Below are 17,964 nucleotides of genomic sequence, written 5' to 3' on the forward strand. Positions count from 1 at the left end.
TTTTTTTTTTTTTTTTTTTTTTTTTTCTTTTTCATTTTGGACAATTTAATATTGTTTTTTTTTTATTTATTTTTATTTTCAATTAAATGCAATCGAACACCGTTATATCGGATTAAATAAATTAAATAACATAATATTTATAATATTTTAATCACACAACAATGCGTGTATTACATAATTAACAATATTTGATAAAATTAAGAAGAGAAGAAGAAATAATAGAAAATAGGAAAAATGTATCGATAATAATTGATAAACAATGAAATGAAGTCAACGTGAATTCAATTACCATACCGTTTTGGTATTTTAGGAAAATTTGTTTTTGAAGTAAGGTGGCCAACGACAAGCTAACGTTTCAGCAATTCAACAAATTCACGGACACTTGGCGTAGCATCGTACGTAGGAGTTGGTAAACAGAAGGTCGTTATCAACACCAAGAGTTGAGGCTCGTTAACCGTTGCTAAGAGGCGAATGCTAGGAATCCTCCCGTTGGGCTCGATGCTACGTTCTCTCATTTGAGAGAGAGAGAGAGAGAGAGAGAGAAAGAGAGAGAGAGAGAGAGAAACAGTTTCCTTCTCTTCCAAACACTTACTCATTCACGTACCCTCTCTCTCTCTGTCTCTCTCTGTCTCTCTCTCTTTCTCTCTCTCTCTCTCTGAGATACTACGTTTAGTTATGTCTCAAGACGTCGCCAATCCGCACGATGTACCATAAGATAACACGCAAACGAGAGAGTTTCCCTACGTGGGAGAGGACGGAAGGACTACGTTAGGATATCAAACGTTGTCTACCACTATACGTAATAATTCAAGGTGCGTATGTATGTATAGATGAACAAACAGTCGTTGTCGTACCACCTATCTCTCCATCTTCATCTTCCTATCTTCATATCTCTCTCTCTGTCTGTCTTTCTATCTAACTATCTCACCTTCCATTATTATTACATCCTCATGTAATTTCTCATTATTCTCGAGATATATCTTTGAATGTTGAGATAATTGTCTCCCTTTGGTCGAGATTCTAACGTTTAATAGTTCTAAATTGTTGAAATTTCGGTATCAATCTTTTTGTAAAACATTTTTAAATCGATCGAAAGAAAACACATTTTGAAGTGTAGAAACTCGCGAAGAGAGAGAGAGAGAGAGAGGGGGATGAAAAATTTTCACGTCTATCTTATGTTAGATAAATTGATCGAGTATATTCAATCTACTTCGAGTTATTTATTTAAAAGTTTCGACAAAGTTTCGTATTATACGTTGGAAATAAGAATATCGGTCAAAAATTTCTTATGATTTTGTAAATAATCGTAACGAATAATGTAAATAGCGTATCTAATTTAAAAAAAAAAAAGGAACAGAATCGTTTATCACGTCGTTATTCTCAAAATTCTATTTCCATATAGAGCATTAAATAAAAAAAAAAAAAAAAAATGATCGAAGAAAAATTCATAATTCCCTACGGGAAAACATATTTTTACATGTAATTGATTTACGTTAATTATCGATAATTATTATATAATAATGTTGATCAAATTTTGGGTATACTATTTTAGAATTGGGAAAACGAGAGACGGATCGAATTATTCGTCGTTAAAAAGGTTGGATAAATAAGTCTCTTCCGTACGTAACGTTAAGGTTCGCTATTTTCGTGTAATTTTGAGGTAACTGATGGAACATCAAAGTTGCAAAACGTCGCTATAGTTCTTCTGCATCAAATTAGGAACGTTTCCTCTAACGAGATGGACGACAAATCGATAGGACAATTCCTTCTCATCGTCATCTTTTCGTACCGACGTGTACAACGACTACTACTACTACTAATACTACTACTATTACTACGAAGATCGTTTTAGATTTGTCATTCTACTTATTCTCCTGAGCGAACTACGTTTTATCTATTGATTAAGCAGGATGACAAGAAACTTCAGCTATCTCTCTCTCTCTCTCTTTCTCTCTCTCTCTCTCGTTTAAATCCGTTCTATCGCGAATTCATTTTTAACGTTCCAAGCTCGGAAAATACCTTTTAAGTCCATATCTTCTTTATTCCCTGCTCCAGATTGGCTGACATTGTGTGTCTTTAGTAAGTAAGTATGTCGTTCAGTTCAAGAGAAAGATAGTGAGTGAGAGAAGAAATATACGATGTGTTTTATTCACCGAATGCACACCGAGATAATATGACGATCATGCCCGATATTAAAAGAATAGAATTCTCGCACGGTCATTCCCACAATCATCCTCGAATTATTATTAATCATTCTCACATTCGTTCTATTTCTTTTTTTCTGTATTTTACATATGTTTTATTCAACATTAACAGATATAACTCGTAAGAATTTTTTCATAATTTTGGTTAATGATCGTAACGTAATACGTGTAATATTTCATATGTGAGAAAAAAAAACAATGAAAAATATCATAATATATTATTTTCGCGTTCTCTTCGCGTGTGTATTCCTGGTATATTCTCAAAATCTTCAATAATTTAATAAATAACAAATAATGAATGTTAATTGAAATTAATCGTCTACGAATTTTTGAAAACATCGACGAGAATATTCTACTACGAGCCTTTTTTTTTAAAAACTTTCATCCCTTTTTTCTCTCCATTCCCTTCTTCTGTTTCCTTTCTCTCAGCCGAGAAAAGTTTTAGGTATCTCGCGAACGGGTGGTAGGATATTATAGTGTCGTATGGTTTGTGGTTATGGATGTGCATAAGCCGTGATAGTTTATTAGACATCCTGCTGTGGCCTTTATTAGTCCTTCCCCGTTCACCACCATCACCCTTCGCTATCCTCTTTCATAAACAGGAGTTCGTAAGTACATACATTGATACGATACATGCGATGTGTGTCGCAAGAAAAGTATATATACCAACTAACCACCCATCCCACCAATCTACCCACCCCAAACACCACTCACTCACGCACCGTACTTACACATTTATATTGTATAAAGAAATCGAGTTCGTGACCGGAATTATTTTAGTATTATATATATACTATAATACTAATATATATATATATATTATATTATACATTATTAATATCACGTACTATTTAGCAAGAACTTTTTTCCTTACCCGTCTTATTCCTTACGTGCGAAAATAACGTCGAGGTTTCATTGATATTATTTCGCGATATTTATTCTACATCTTCTTATCTTAACGAATAATCGAAATATTATTCGTATAATTAAAATAATAATGATCCATTCTACTCACATTTCATTCATCTCATTTTACGACTAATAATATATTAATAGTAATAATAATAATAAAATAAAAGGTTAAAGTTAATAATTCAATTGATTCATGAAAAACTTACGTTTTACACGAAATAACTAATGTAGTATAAGATTGAACAATGCTCGTAGTTATTCGTTCTTATTTTCTTTTTTGTACTTTGAAAATCAATGTTCTGTTAGAGTCGTATTGTTATATTAGATCTCAAATTTACGGATCAAACATTAATTTTATATCTTAATTAGTTGCCTCTCTTATAATTTCCTATACAACCCAGTTAAAATCTATATAAGTAATTCTTTTATACTTTAATAGGTAAGTATAATCATTTCACGAATTAACATTAACATATTAACATATATATCATTTTATCGTCAGTCATCTTTTATTAATAATATTGCTGAATAATAAAAGAGATAAAATAATAGAAAGAGAAAGAGAGAGAGAGAGAGAGAGAGAAAAAAAGAAAGGAAGAAAGAAAGAAGGATTGGTAGACTAAAATTGAAGTAGGGCCAATGATAGCCAGAATATGTGCGATTGAGGTCATACGAAAAGGTGAGTTCATTACTAAGTCATGATGCTTTTATCCATTCGGTTGTCACCCCTCGTTTCACTCTCTTCTTTTTTTATTTTTTTTTTCTTCTGCTTTTCTTTTTCTTCTTCCTCCATTCACATCCTCACCTTCTGACCCGTTTCATGTATATTCCGTGTTATTGTATCGACTCCTTCCAGGCCGATCCCCTTTCCCCCCTCTCCCGATTTTCTCCCTTCTTATTCTTATTCCTTTCTTCCACCTTATTCTTGTTTATTCTCGATCGATATATCGAAACTATCTCTTTCTTCCTTTTTTTCCTCGACAACAATGTCTCACCTTTCCCCTTTCCTTTCCTTTCCTTTCCTTTTCTTTCTTTTCGTTTTCTTTTTATTTTTCTTCTTTCACATCTTCTTTCGCATCGTACGTGCTACAGGAACCTCGGTGCATTTACGTTCGACGTATTTATATTCGCTCTTAGGCACCGGTGGAAAGGGAATATAGCGAGAGAAGAAGAAAATGAAATGGAAATAGAAGGGAAGCTTCTCGAAAGGGGGTCAACGTGAGAAACTTCTCCTACGCCTTGTGTTTTTTCTTCCCCCTCTTCAATCCCCCCACCCCACCCATCCCACAACGCCTTCTTTATTTTATCTATAAACAAATTTCTATCGAGTTAATCATATTTCATATCTAACGATAAAGATTGTTTATATTAATTTGCCAACGATTGTTTCAACACGCGTTTACTTAGCTTATTATTATTATTATTATTATTATTATTTTTGTTTGTTTCCTTTTATTTTTGTATTAATATTAACTCGTAATGGATATATTATATCGTGAAACACGAATATAACGTTGAAATGCGTTTCTAACGAATAGTAGTAGCAAGGGATGAGGAAGGGTTGAGGATAGGGATGCTACGTTTGTTGCATTTTTCAATGTTTACGCGGAAAAAAGTCTGGCAACGTCTTAAGCGTCTACGAAGTTATTTGCTTCATCGAGTTAAAGGAAGAATAAAATTTTCACGTTATATGGCGTTGGTATGTGTATACATTTATCCTTCGCGTTATAACGCTGGTAAAAGAAGAAAAAGAAGAATAAGATGAAGATGAAGAAGAAGAAGAAGAAAGAGAAGTAGAAGTAGAAAAAGAAGTTTTCTCTCGGGTAAAACTGGGCCAGGAGATGAAGGAAGACGAACGATATGAAATAGGGGACTGGGAATGTGTATTTAAAAAATTTAAGCAGCTTGTCCGCTCCCTCTCAAATGTATTTCTTTTTCAAGGAAAAATCCTCAACTCAACTCCTCGGTTGGTAGGTACTTCGGTAATTTCTGCGAAGGAAATCTCGGTAACGGTGGGGGAAAAAAAAAAACTTCATTCTTTCGAGGTTGCTTTCTTTCTCTTTGTTTTCATTTTCTTTCAGTACGGTTTTCCTTCCTTCTCTCGTCGTCGTCGTCGTCGTCATCGTCTGGTTGATAAAAAATAAAATAAGATGGAAGGGAAATTTTTCGCAACACACCTCTCTCGCCTTCACTCGACTCGGTGAACGAGTGGAACGGAATAATAATAATCAAAAAAAAAAAAAAAAGAAAGAAAGAAAGAAGAGTAAAATATAAAAAATAGAAGGGGATAATTTGAAGGAAGGTATAAGTGAATTGTACATTTTCTTTAATAATCTTTGTTACTTCGGGAGTAAACATCGACGAGATATATTAGTTTCGTTTTATTTTTTTCTTTCTTCTTCCTCTTCTTTTTTTTTGTTTATTGCAGCGAAGGTAAATAGAGCGACGAATAAAAAAAAAAATAGATGGGTAGAAAGAAAGACAGAAAGGAAGAAAGAAAGAAAGAAAGAAGGAAGAGAAGAGAAGAAAAGAGAGAGTACATCGAAGCAGAAAATGAAATCCGTTGGATAATAGCTTCGCGACATTTTGCCTTACCCGTTAACGTTGAGGTAGAAGCTACGGGAAGTATATGTATGTTTTTCCTTTTATTTTTCGGTACGGAATAGCGGTGACAGTGCGCAGCACCAAAACAGTCGCCTCCGGCAATCGTGCAATAAACACCAGTCCATTCTCTCTCTCTCTCTCTCTCACTCTTTCGTTTACTTTTTTTTCTCTCATTCTTATTCTCTCCGATCTCTTTGTAACTCCAGCCCCTTTTCCCCACCCCTCCTCCAGCAATCTAGCCACCCTTCGTTAATTTTCCATCTCTCGCCAAGTTAAAAAAAAAGTAAAAAAAAACTAAACAAAAAATGTAATAATAATCAAAAAAAGTTGATGCAGAATGTTAACGAAGTGAGTCCAAAGTCCAAACGGTAAATGCATATTTTTTTGAAAACGTTCATTTGATCCTCGTATATTATACGAGATGTTGGTTGGAAAGAATCTTAAATTTGTATTCTTTTCGAATAGCATTTTTTGGGTGACGATGAAAAAAAAAAAAAAGGGACTAGACGTAAGATTATTTCTACGTTAGGTTCACATAAATTTTCTAGCTAAAACTTATTTTTTGTTTCAACGCAAGGGTCCGTAGAAATATATATGACAGGTTGTTGGTGGAGGTTGCAAAATTTAAGAAGAAAACAAAATAAATAAAGTAAAACTGAAACGAAATGAATAGTCAAAATATAAAATGCATATTTGAGAGAAAAGTATTTGTTTAATATTAAAGGATATTTTTCGTTAGCAATGGAAACGCTTTGCTTCTTACGATACCAAGGATCGTTAGAAAAATATATGACAAGTTGTTGGTGGTCGCAATATTAAAAACAAAAATAAATATTATGAAAAGTCAAAGTGTATATATATAGAAATATTTATTTAATATTAAAGAATATATTTTCTCGAAGATACGATGTTAGGCAAGGGGAGTTAGTAACGAAATGTTGTTTCTTATAAGTTCATATAAGGTTCGGTAGGATCATTAGAAAGATGCATGATGGGGTATTAGAGGTATTTCTGAAAGAGGATTGGCCTCGGTTAGCTCGCTTTTGTGAAATTTACGGAAATGACAAGAGGAGGAGGAGTAGGAGTAGGAGGAGGGTCGTTTAATCCTTGCTCCACGATCCTTGTGGTTGGTGGAACGTAATCGAAACCCTTTCGCTTCGGTATACCATCTACGCGGTGCGATATCATCGAACGGCCCATAACTGTCCGTTGCTCGTAGATACGCAAGTGCTTTTCGGAAGGTGAGTGCGTCTGTTATCTCCTCGACGAGTGACGATCTACGCTTTTGTAGTATGTTGTAACTTACTATCCTATTCTGATACACACACGTTGTATATATACATAGATATATGTATGTATACGGTAGAAGAAGCCTTTTGTTCCTGTTCAACCTAATTTGATTGATCAAATTAATCGATTTAATTAACATTTTACTATCCACGGTTTTATACTTAAACTCGATCGATACTTGCCAATATTTTAACCGATCATATAACATCACGTTAATTAACAAACAATTTTCGTTTTTTATCTCATTTTTCTATTATAAAATAATTACGCTTAAGTTTAAGTTTAATTTGTTCGTTAAATATGATCGAATAAAATCAAATGATATTCGATAATAGAACATATATAAGTATAGATATATATATATATATATATATAAACGATTTTCCTGATCAAATTTCATGAGCCAGAAACTTGCAGCATCGCCAATACATATCTCGAATACGATCTCGTTTGAAACGTGTTCCAGCTATTTTATCGCTGGAGGTTAATAATAGAAATCACGAGAAAAGAAGATAAAGGAGTGGAAAAGGTGGAAGAAGAAGAGGAGGAGGAGGAGAATGAGGAGGAGGAGGAGGAGAACGAGGACGAAAAGAAGAAACTTGGCCGTTTTTCTTTCTATTATTCTTCTACCTCAATACCCTCTTATCGTACTAGTTTCGCGTTCACCGTGATCAAAAGAGCTCCATTATTTTTATTTTTATTCGATTTACAGTAGATAGTATAGTAGCTCTTGTACATATAATCGTTACATTCGTCTTCATTTTTGTATTATTCCGTATTATGTCTCGTTTCTTCTTCTTCTTCTTTTTTTTCTTTCTTAAGTAACAAATATTTTTCATATTATCTTATTTAAATAAGCCGTATTTATAGAAAAATATCGTAATTGAATAATATAATCATTCGTTATAGTTCCCCCCGATTTGATTCTTTATTATATTATAATATTCATCGTTTACGTGGAGGATGATATTCATGTGAAAAAAAAAAAGTAATCCACCGTAGAATATTCTACGTTTCTTAGCTTGAGAGAGAGTTGTCAACAGGCATTAGCCGTTGTTTGATTTTATTGGATCTCAGTGGAATGGATGGCTGACGTTAGGAATGAAATGCACGGCTTGAAGACTCGAGTGAGAGAAAATAAAGTAATTCGTGGTAAACGTAAAACGAAATATACGAAAAGAGAAAAAGATAGAGAGAAAGAAGGAAGGAAATACTTTTCGCACAGATATCGCTGACTCTATAGAATCGTTGATGTATCTTTACAACCAAGGACTTCATTCGAAAGAAAAAGAAGGAATGAAAGAAAGAGGAAATAAGAGAGATGAAAAGGGTGCAAGCAAGCAAGCAAGTAAGGAAAGAAGCAAAGAAGCAAAGAGAAGAAAGAAAGGAAGGAAAGAAAGAGTAAGAAGAAGACGGTCGAAGGGAAACAGGGGTGGCTTCATTTCTTCGTAACTCGGTGCGACAGCCAAGAGAAAAATTGGTTCTAGCCGGGTGTGTACTACTCTCTTCGTTCCTCGAAAGAAAGTAGGAAGGATTCGTGCCGAGTCTTGGTGGTGCGTCCTGGATAGGAAAAGAGAAGAAAGTAGCGGGGGGGGGGAAAGAGGGAAGGACCACTCTTCCAGACCTCCTCTAATATCTTATGATTTAGTGTTGGATGCAACGACGCAGCTTAAACACCGCCGGCGTTGTACGATACTACCGACCGATACTACAGCCTCGAAATTAAACTTCCGTGGGTTCTCTCTTCTTCCTTCTTCTTCTTTTTATTCTTCTTCTTCTTATCCTCATCCACAACCACCCTCCCTTCTTCTTCTTCTTTTCTTTCCTTTCCTTTCGTCTTTTTCCTTTTGACAATATATCCTCTTTTCTCGCCAACTCAGAGTGTAGCAGAGGAGGCTTCTCCCATTCCACCTTGGGCTATTTCTTTCCTCTTGGCTACTTATCTCGATAGGAACTTCTTTTCGAATTTTTATACTTCAATGTGTTTTTCAATGTTAAACTTTGGTAACGCTGTTACGGTCACGATCGCATATCTCATGTTAATGTCATCAATTTATGATGCGAGCATTTAAATAAGAGACTTTGCTAAGCAGGAAAGGACTTTCCACTTCGGAGAAAGAGAGATGGATAGATAGTAGTAAAATGGTGAAGGGAAGAGAACGATAGGATGAAGAGAGAGAGAGAGAGAGAGAAAGGGTAAAAAAAGAATGAAGCGCGGTCGTTTGTCAGCTTGAGCGCGTCCATTAAGAGTGAAAAATCGAGTAGCCGAGCAACCATAAACAAACAAAATTATACGACACGGATGGTGCAGACTCGAACGAGAACTGGCTCGGTTCACTGCACATCCGGACGGTCAAAGCTTTGCATCCGCTCGAGTGCTCGCGTGAGCTACCTATCTTCCCCCTTTTCGTCCCTTAAACTACCGCCCCCCCCCCCTTCCCCACCGCATAGCTCGGTTCAACCCTCTTGTCGAACGTAAATATCAACGGGCGAGGAAAAGATTTTCATTTAGTTTCGTAAATTTGTCTACGCTACACATTTCTCCAATCCATCCTATATTATTATTATTATTATTATTATTATTATTATTATTATTATTCTTTGCCTTTAACAAAATATCCGAATAATAAACTAATAGATACGTACGAGTGTATGTATTATTGTGTGCGTTTATGCGTGTTCATTTATTTATTAACATTGGTATATCCAAATAATTCCATTATAGATCGTAGTTGTTTTCGTATTTCATCTATATTAATTCGATTCGAATGAAATTTGATGAATAAAACGAATTGAAACGATAGGATTTTCCGGGTCGATAAAACAAGGTCGTTAAATTTGCGAAAAAGCGAATGTTTTACGATTGCAGATGGAAAACCCGCGATAGGAGAAATAAAAATATCAATTAAAATCAACGTAAAACTCGCGAACGAAATCTTTTTCATACTTTCAAGTTATTTTACTTTATGCAAAAATGAAAATGAAAATGTGTGAGAGAGTGTACGAGAAAGAGATAGAAAGAGAGAGAGAGAGAGATGAGAATGAGTTTTATTACACAGACTCTAAAACAAAATCCATCTTTAATTATGCTCATCGTACTCGTGTTATCGGAGTATAAAAAAAAATAGGAACAGAGAGAGAGAGAGAGAGAGAGAGGAAGAGAAAGAAAAAGAAAAAATAGAGCATTACGATCGTGCTATTAACACTGATCGATAAATAAACAGCTCTTGCATTAAACAGCAGTAAAGTTCGTACTTTGACGTGCTTTTGTATACCAGTACGTGAGTTTCGTGGCCGCTTCGTTAATTGATTTTCAAATTCCATGCTTGATTCATTTACAAGCGGGACCAAAGAATTAAATTCGCTGGAAAATCAGACCAGGTCGTGCGCACTTTAATAACCTCTTCTAGTACTCTTTTCTCTTCTCTCATTCTCTCTCTCTCTCTCTCTCTCTCTCTCTCATTCTCTCTGTCTCTCTCTGTCTCTCTCTCTCTTTGTATCTCTCTTTCCCTCATTTTAACAAAAACGCGTGGAAACTGCGTTATACGCGTTTTACATTGATTCCGAGCGCGGAAATATTTTTCATCCGTTGAATTTTTCATTCGTTCGTATTTTCTTTAGGTTATACCGCTAATTATTTCCGCGAATGAAAATAAAAAAAAAAAGAAAAAAAAAGAAAAGAAAAAAAAAGAGAGAAAGAGAAATAAAAATAGGAAAAGAGATCTTTCCTGTCGACGAAATTCATGATTATCCTTTTGCGGAAACACTCAGTTTATAAAAAAAAAAAAAAAAAAAAAAAAGAAAAAAAAAAAAAAAAAAAAAAAAAGTGGTGAAAAAAAAGGAAAAAGAAGAAGAAGGACGAAAAGAAATATCGAACGCGCATTTTAGACGCAGCTGTTGTATACTACCTGAACGAAAACAACTCCTCTAAGCTATTAGTTTCAACAGATCAATCCGTTTGAGTGGCTCTCCGTAGCTTAGTTCGAGGGCAGCCCCTGCTACTTCGTAAAACGTTGAAGAAAACACGCTATCTAGTTGGAAAGATCTCGCATCTTCGTGAGATTTACTATAACAGGAATAAGAAGAAGAAGAAGGAAGAAAAAATATAAAATAAAAGGAAAAGGATGAAGATGAAGATGAAGATGAAGAAACGAATAAGTGAAACTAGAAGAAAGTGGGAGTAGCATACCAAGAGTATTTGAATATTCGACGAATACGTAATACGAGAAAGTTGTTTGCTTAGGAGTCGATCGAGGTTACCTTTGCCTTCTGGAATAGCCAGCCCCAAGAAGACTGCTATTTGTATGTCTTACAGGGAAGTTCCTGGTCCTAGCAGGATTTGCGGTTCGCGAAAGGGATCTTTGGAACGCGTTCTCTAGGATCTAGGATGTAGAAGGACGAAGAACGGACTGACGGACGGACGGACGAATGAACGGACGAACGTTGGTTGGTGGTAGTGGTTGTACCTCTTTACTGGTATTAGTTTTAACCCTGGTTGGTAACTATGTTGGTGATAGTAGTGGACGATGTTCGTTCTAGTAGTGGTATCGATCTTTATACTAGTAACTCGCTACTACTATCCACGCGAGGATTAGCATGTTTAGATGGCACTCACGGCGGAGTACTTCCCCCGTCGTTCGAATTAATGCCACTACGAGCAACTTTGAACCTTCTCCCCTATCCATCTTGATATCTTGGAAAAGGGATTCGGCTTTTAAGGGAGAGACGGACTCAAAGTGGGGAGAATGAGACACGCACTCTCTATCTTTCTTTCTTTCTTTTTCGTGTGTTAGGTGTTATGAATTTTCTTTCAAAAGATTTGCAATGTATTTTACTATACTCGTTGTATATGGAACATGTATTATATATATCTATGTATATACACTCGTATACGCGTTTTTAACGTTTGTTTTTCGATGGTTAGTTGATTGTTTGTATAGCCTTAAAAGATAGTTTATTGATTTAACCGAGATCTTGATATTGTGTATGTATGCGTGTATAAAGATAGTAAACAAATATTCAAAGTGTATTTTCTCATTTAAAGCTTAGCTCTCGATAGGAACGCACGTAATAGTACATTTACGTATTTCTCGATTTTAAATATTATATTACGAGGAAAAATTTGTTCTACAAAGTTATATTTCCAAACGAGTATTCGCGAGTAATCGTGCCGAATTTAGTTTCTTTGGTGAGAAAAACTTATGGTTAAAAGTACGTCAAGTTGTGTGTGTGTGTTGTGTGTATGTATGTGTGTAAAATGTTGAGCAAAAGTGAAAATATAGAAAAATCCTAAGCACTCAGAGTAGAAGGATGAAGAAGAAGAAGAAGAAGACGAGTTCATGCGTGGAATAAATTGGAAGGTTTCGAGTACTGCAGCTTAGATCTTTTCATAGCGAACGATGCGGATTATCGGGTTGCAATCAAAAAAGGATCATCTCGAACCTTCGAAAACCTTTGGAGCTTCGAGACGACATTTGCAGAAGTGATCGATAAATCGTAAGTCACAGTTTAAGAGTTCTCATATCTTTCGTTTTATTTAATCTTTATTTTTTTTTTCTTTTCTTTTTTTATTTTCTTACATTTATCGAATATGAATATTTTATAAACGAGATAGGAATAATTATTTTAGAATGTCAAAATGAAAATTAATTTGAAATGTAAACGCGTTAATAAGAAAATGATCAATATTATTTTATATTATATATTTACAAATATCTTACTTAAGTATTCGCGTAATTTGAGTATTTCTATTACTAATAATTAATTTATAAATAACGGAAAGGTAGCAATCTTCATTAATGTCAGATCTTTTGTAGGGAAGGGAGATAAATTCAATCTAGTTTAATATCTCTCATTTACTGAAATGTTTAAATCGAATTGATTTATAAATATTTAACTATGTTCTTTCGTGTAAACGTCGAAGAAAATATCCAAGGAAAACTGTATTTCTTGGAGAAATATATCTTTAGGTAATAAATGAGATAAATCTCAGTTTTAGATTGGATGTTTTTAAATTTAGCGTAATAAAAATAGAAAATATATATGTATGATGTTACTTACGTTTTGACACTTTTGGTTGCAAGATTTTCAAGTTACGAATTAATTAACACATTGACGTAAATTTCTTTTTCTAAATTTTCTTCAACGATCAGCTTGCCATTTTTAACGTTTCCCCGTTATATTATATATTAATATTTATAAAATTATTATTAAATGTTCTAATCTCTTATTGGAAATAATTTGTATGATTTTCATATAATTTTTTTTCAATTAAAAATATTAAAATATCGAACTGCCAAAGTGTTTACATTTACGTTTACGTTTAACCCCCATTAACTAACGAATAATTCTCCATTTTTCATCATAAATTTTGAAAAGATAAAAATCATAAATATAAGTTAGAAGATTTGGAGTACTATACTGAAAAGATTATCCGTTCTCGAGTCCAGCCTAATACGTATAAGTTGGGTGCCGAGCAACAGGCTGTCGTGACACACATAAATCCTAGGTAGAAACGGCGACTGGCACACCTGACTTCCGGCTCGAGCGTACACGAGCGTTTGGCTTTTCGTGGTAGATGGCAAAGAGGGGTTGGTTGCACCGTTGCAACGGCAAAAGTGTGGTAAAAGATAGAAAGAGAGAAAGAGAAGGAAGATAGAAAAGGTGACGAGAAGCACGAACGAACGAACGAACGAACAAGTGAACGAAACGATGTCTTCGAGTTTCAAACTAGAACAGCCCTTCTTTTCTAAGAAATAAGAAATAAAAAAGGAAGAAAAAGGAAAAGAGAAAAATAAAGAAATAAGATGTAATCCGAAAGGCAATTTCTTCCTCGTTCGATTCACTGTCGTCGTCGTCGTCGTAACTCGACGACACGCGAAGGCGCTGTGAGGCGGGGGGGGGGGGGGGGGAGGGTAACACAAACGAAGAATATTGTTCTTTGCGTCAGGAGTTAGCAGCAAGAAATCTCTTGGGAACGAACGGAGTATTTTTGCGGATGTCGAAAGGGAGTTCGACGATGGAACAATTGACAGAGAGCATGTAGAATAAAAAATTAAAACAAAAAAAAATACCATAAAACACTACTTTATCTATTTCTCTCTCTCTCCCTCTCTTTTATTAAACACGTTGAAATGTTTCAAGAGGTTTATGTTTTAATAAAGTATAACGTGAAAAATTATTGTCAAGGTTTTAAAACCTCTTCTTTTAGCTCGTTTCCATCCTAGATTTATATATATATATATATTTCAAATTATCTGTATGTGTGTATGTGTATTCCCGAACTTAACCCTGTATGTGTAACTTATATTTAATTACTGTCCGTAATATATTAGATTTAAAGAGTTTTCCTCTGTAAAATATCGCAACATTAAGGAAACCTCCGCGCCTCCGTTCTTTCGACCCAACCCGTACCCCAATCCCCCCTACCTCTTCCCCCTCCCCCTTCACCCTCCTCACCTTCTAAGAAATGATTTACCTTTCATGAATTCTTTACGGCTACTACCCCCGGTCGCTCGGAAGTCTTGAAGTTGAACCTCTCTCTCTTTCTCTCTTTCTCTCTTTCTTTCTTTCTTTCTTTCTTCTTTCAGGCTCTACTTCAATGTTCTTTTTCTAGTCAGGTTTTTCCTTCTACCGAAGCGAACTTCCGGATTTTTCCTCAACGGTAATATTATTTTAAATTTCTGAGGCCTGCTCTGATTTTTTCTTCTTCTTCTTCTTCTTCTTCTTCGTCTACCTATCCCTATCACGTCGTTTTTCTTCGCGTTATATCCCCCCTTCCCTCTTTGGCCCCTCTTATCCCTCTGTAACTAATTAATACAGTTCTTACAGCCACGTTTCTGCAGACATCTGCGAATCTTCTACCCCGGCGTGCTCGATTTGTCTCTCCATTTTTATATTTTTTTGTTGTTGTTCCTCATCTTTTCATCTTTTCATTTTCCATTTCTCCTTGTATTATTATATTTCTTTATTGTTTCCTTCCAAAAAAGCAGTTTTATTTCGGTTCGTTAAGATGTATTATTAACTCGTATTATATCGACCAAAGAGAACAATCTTAGCTTGAGATAGGTAATTGAATTAATACGAATATCTTTCTCTCTCTCTCTCTCTCTCTCTCGTTTTCTCGTTTTGTTTTATTTTTAGTTGCTATCTTCGTTATTTGCCGGTAGATCCGTTGTCTTCGAGTTGCAGCAAAACTGCAGTCTCTATGTTTAAAAGGAAAGTGCTGCGTAGTCATTCTCGTTTATTTTTGTTAAAGCCATAGTTATTATTTTGAACGATTCTGCATAAGATCCTCAGACCACCACTACTACTACAACTATTACCATTACTACTACTACTACTACTACCACCACCATCGCAAACCCTTTATCCCTCCCCTCACCCTTCCCCCGCAAACTCGTAAAGCGGTACGGTGCACCGTTGCCGAGAGAAAAAGTTTTAAATGGAAAGACTGTGGAAGGCGCGAGGTTAAGTCGCGTTACTGCCCACGTTCATGAATGTTTGCTTAATCCTATTTCTCTGTTGGATCTTTATTCGTTAGATATTCTTGCTTAGTTAGACTAAAGATATTTCTCGGACAGATGTTTTTTGTCGCGAATTTTTTTTCTTTTTTTTTTAATATCTCTACTAAGCTTTAATGGCAACTATCTAATTCCAAAATCTCCAAGCTTAATTATTTATATTTTTAGTGCGAATAATAATTAATGTTATAATATACTGAAACCAAATTTATATTATGACATTGTGCGAATATTTCGTTGAAAACGATCTCGAAGTTACTTTTTTTGTTGTTCTTTTTTTTTTATTTCTTTTTTAACAGAGATCCACGGATCGATTAAAATAAATCTGAGATAGTATTTTTATTTGAAAAAAATAAAAACAAAATTAATTTTTCTAATTCGAAAAATGTATACAACACTATTCGATATTCACCGGAATTGAAAGTTCGACAAGTTTAAATGAAGTTTCCTATTTTTTTTTTATTGATACGATAAAGATTATGTTTCTTGTGAAAATCTTGTATAGAATCGTGAAAAACTCGAGTTATTTCCAAGCCGTGAGGTTTGTCCTTTATCCTTTTCAATTTCGTTCGTTCATTGACACGGCAACTCGGTGACGTTGTTGACGGCTATACACGGGTGTTCGTTAAAAGACGAACAAGTGTAAAACGCATACGCAACGATATAGATATAGAAAAGGGAAGGAAAGGGAAGGGGTGTAAAGAGAAAAGATAGAGTAAGAGAGAAAGAGAGTGATCTTTGATGTCCGTTTTAAAAGCAGGCGTGTGCAGGCAAGAGGAAGAGAACTTTTACCCTCCTCTCTCTCTCTCCTACTCTCTCACTCTCTCTATCTCTCTCTCTCTCTCTCTCTCTCTCTCTCTGTATATCCACCTATCCACCACGTAGAAATCGTCGAGGCGTTCTTATTCACTTTTAATTCAACGTTCAAAAGAGTCATTGAGCCGCATAACGGAAGATACAGTGGCTCGTTTTCTAGAAAAAACGAGAGAGAGAGAGAGACAGGGTGTGTGTCAGAGAGAGAGGGAAGGAAGGAAGGAAGGAAGGATAGAAAAAAGAAAGAACGAGTGAGAAAGAGATAGATATAAAGAGAAGAGAGTGAAAATGGCTTTGCGACCGCACGATTTCGTAAGAGAGACTCCAAATGATACTCTCTTTCTCTCTCTCACTTCGTTCTCGGGTCACTCGATATCCGGGTCAAGTGGTCACACACCGACGTTCGTAAACAGGCGCATCGGGACGGAAGAAGTTGATAAAAGGCGGTAGTGCACGTGAAAAGGTCTATGAAATATCGTCCATCTGGGTCAAACCATCTTCCTATTTCGCACGATTTTAAGCGCGAGAAAGGATTGCTGGCAATATCTTCGAAGGAGGGTGCCCACACAACTCTTTCTTTTCTTCATCCCCCCCCCCCATACCCCATATCCCCACCCACCTCATTCTACTGGTCCTTCCCTTCACCTTCTTTTTCGTTTTCTTCTTATTTTATTCTTAATTTTTCTTACATTCTTTTTCTTCTTTTTCTCTTCCCTCTGTTTTTATTTTATTTTATTTTATTTTATTTTACTTTTTTCTTCTTCTTCTTTTATTTCTTTTTTTTTTTTTTTTTTTTCTACACAGTATACTATACCCTACTACTCTCTTATGAATTTTGAATATTATTATGAATTAGCAACGGAACGAAAAGTTCTACTCCGTCTTTTTAGTTCCTTTATTTAACAGTCGGTCGATTCATCGTGGCTTCTCGACGGGAGTTAATTCCACTCTCGGTGAAACTACGGTACTGTTACGAAAGAAAATAAAAGATAAAAATAGAGAGAGAGAGAGGGAAAAGAACGCGAGAGGAGAAGATGGAAGAACAAAAGAAGAAAGAAAACAGGAAACGTGAGAGAAGAGAGAGAGAGAGAGAGAGAGAGAGAGGAGGAGAAAGAAAGAAAGAGTAGTAGAAGAGGCTCTGTGCTGGTAGAGAATTAAAACGAAAAAGGGTAGTAGCGGTAAGTGAACCGCCCCTGGTAAATACCAACGTGCAATGGTAATAATTTACTCTTTCTAAAAATAATTCTTTTTTCTATGTATATATATATTATATATATATATATATATATTGTAAGTAAATATATTTATGTATAATTTCTCTTCCATTCTTCGTGTTTCACTCATCGGTGAATTTTCACAAAACTCGTCGCTCCATCTACTTTTGCTCGCTCTTATGCATCAAACTTTACGCTCCGTCTCTTCGGATGTGTAAGAATTTAATTGCAACGGTTTTGCATCGTCATTATGCCTGTTCATCGTCCGCGAGAGAAGACTCCGGGAGTAGTACCACCAAAAGGATCTCTTTCTTTCTTTCTTTCTCTTCTTCCCCTATTTCTCTTTATCTCTCTCTTTTTATTTTTTTTTTTTTTTTTTCTTTTTCTTTTTCTCTCATCGACGTT

General features: G+C 35.2%; 1 protein-coding gene and 1 long non-coding RNA gene across 16 annotated transcripts in view; one reads left to right on the plus strand and one right to left on the minus strand.

Moving 5' to 3' along the window:
• The window catches only part of LOC106791425 (tyrosine-protein phosphatase Lar), a 542,243-nt gene that overhangs the window by 202,562 nt on the left and 321,717 nt on the right, over positions 1-17,964 (plus strand). The gene's annotated exons all lie outside the window — the stretch shown is intronic.
• The window catches only part of LOC106791508, a 55,276-nt gene that overhangs the window by 19,953 nt on the left and 17,359 nt on the right, over positions 1-17,964 (minus strand). The gene's annotated exons all lie outside the window — the stretch shown is intronic.

The sequence above is a fragment of the Polistes canadensis genome, unplaced genomic scaffold (genome assembly GCF_001313835.1).
Source record: "Polistes canadensis isolate GaletaPanama2010 unplaced genomic scaffold, ASM131383v1 scaffold_8, whole genome shotgun sequence".
Taxonomy (NCBI): domain Eukaryota; kingdom Metazoa; phylum Arthropoda; class Insecta; order Hymenoptera; family Vespidae; genus Polistes; species Polistes canadensis.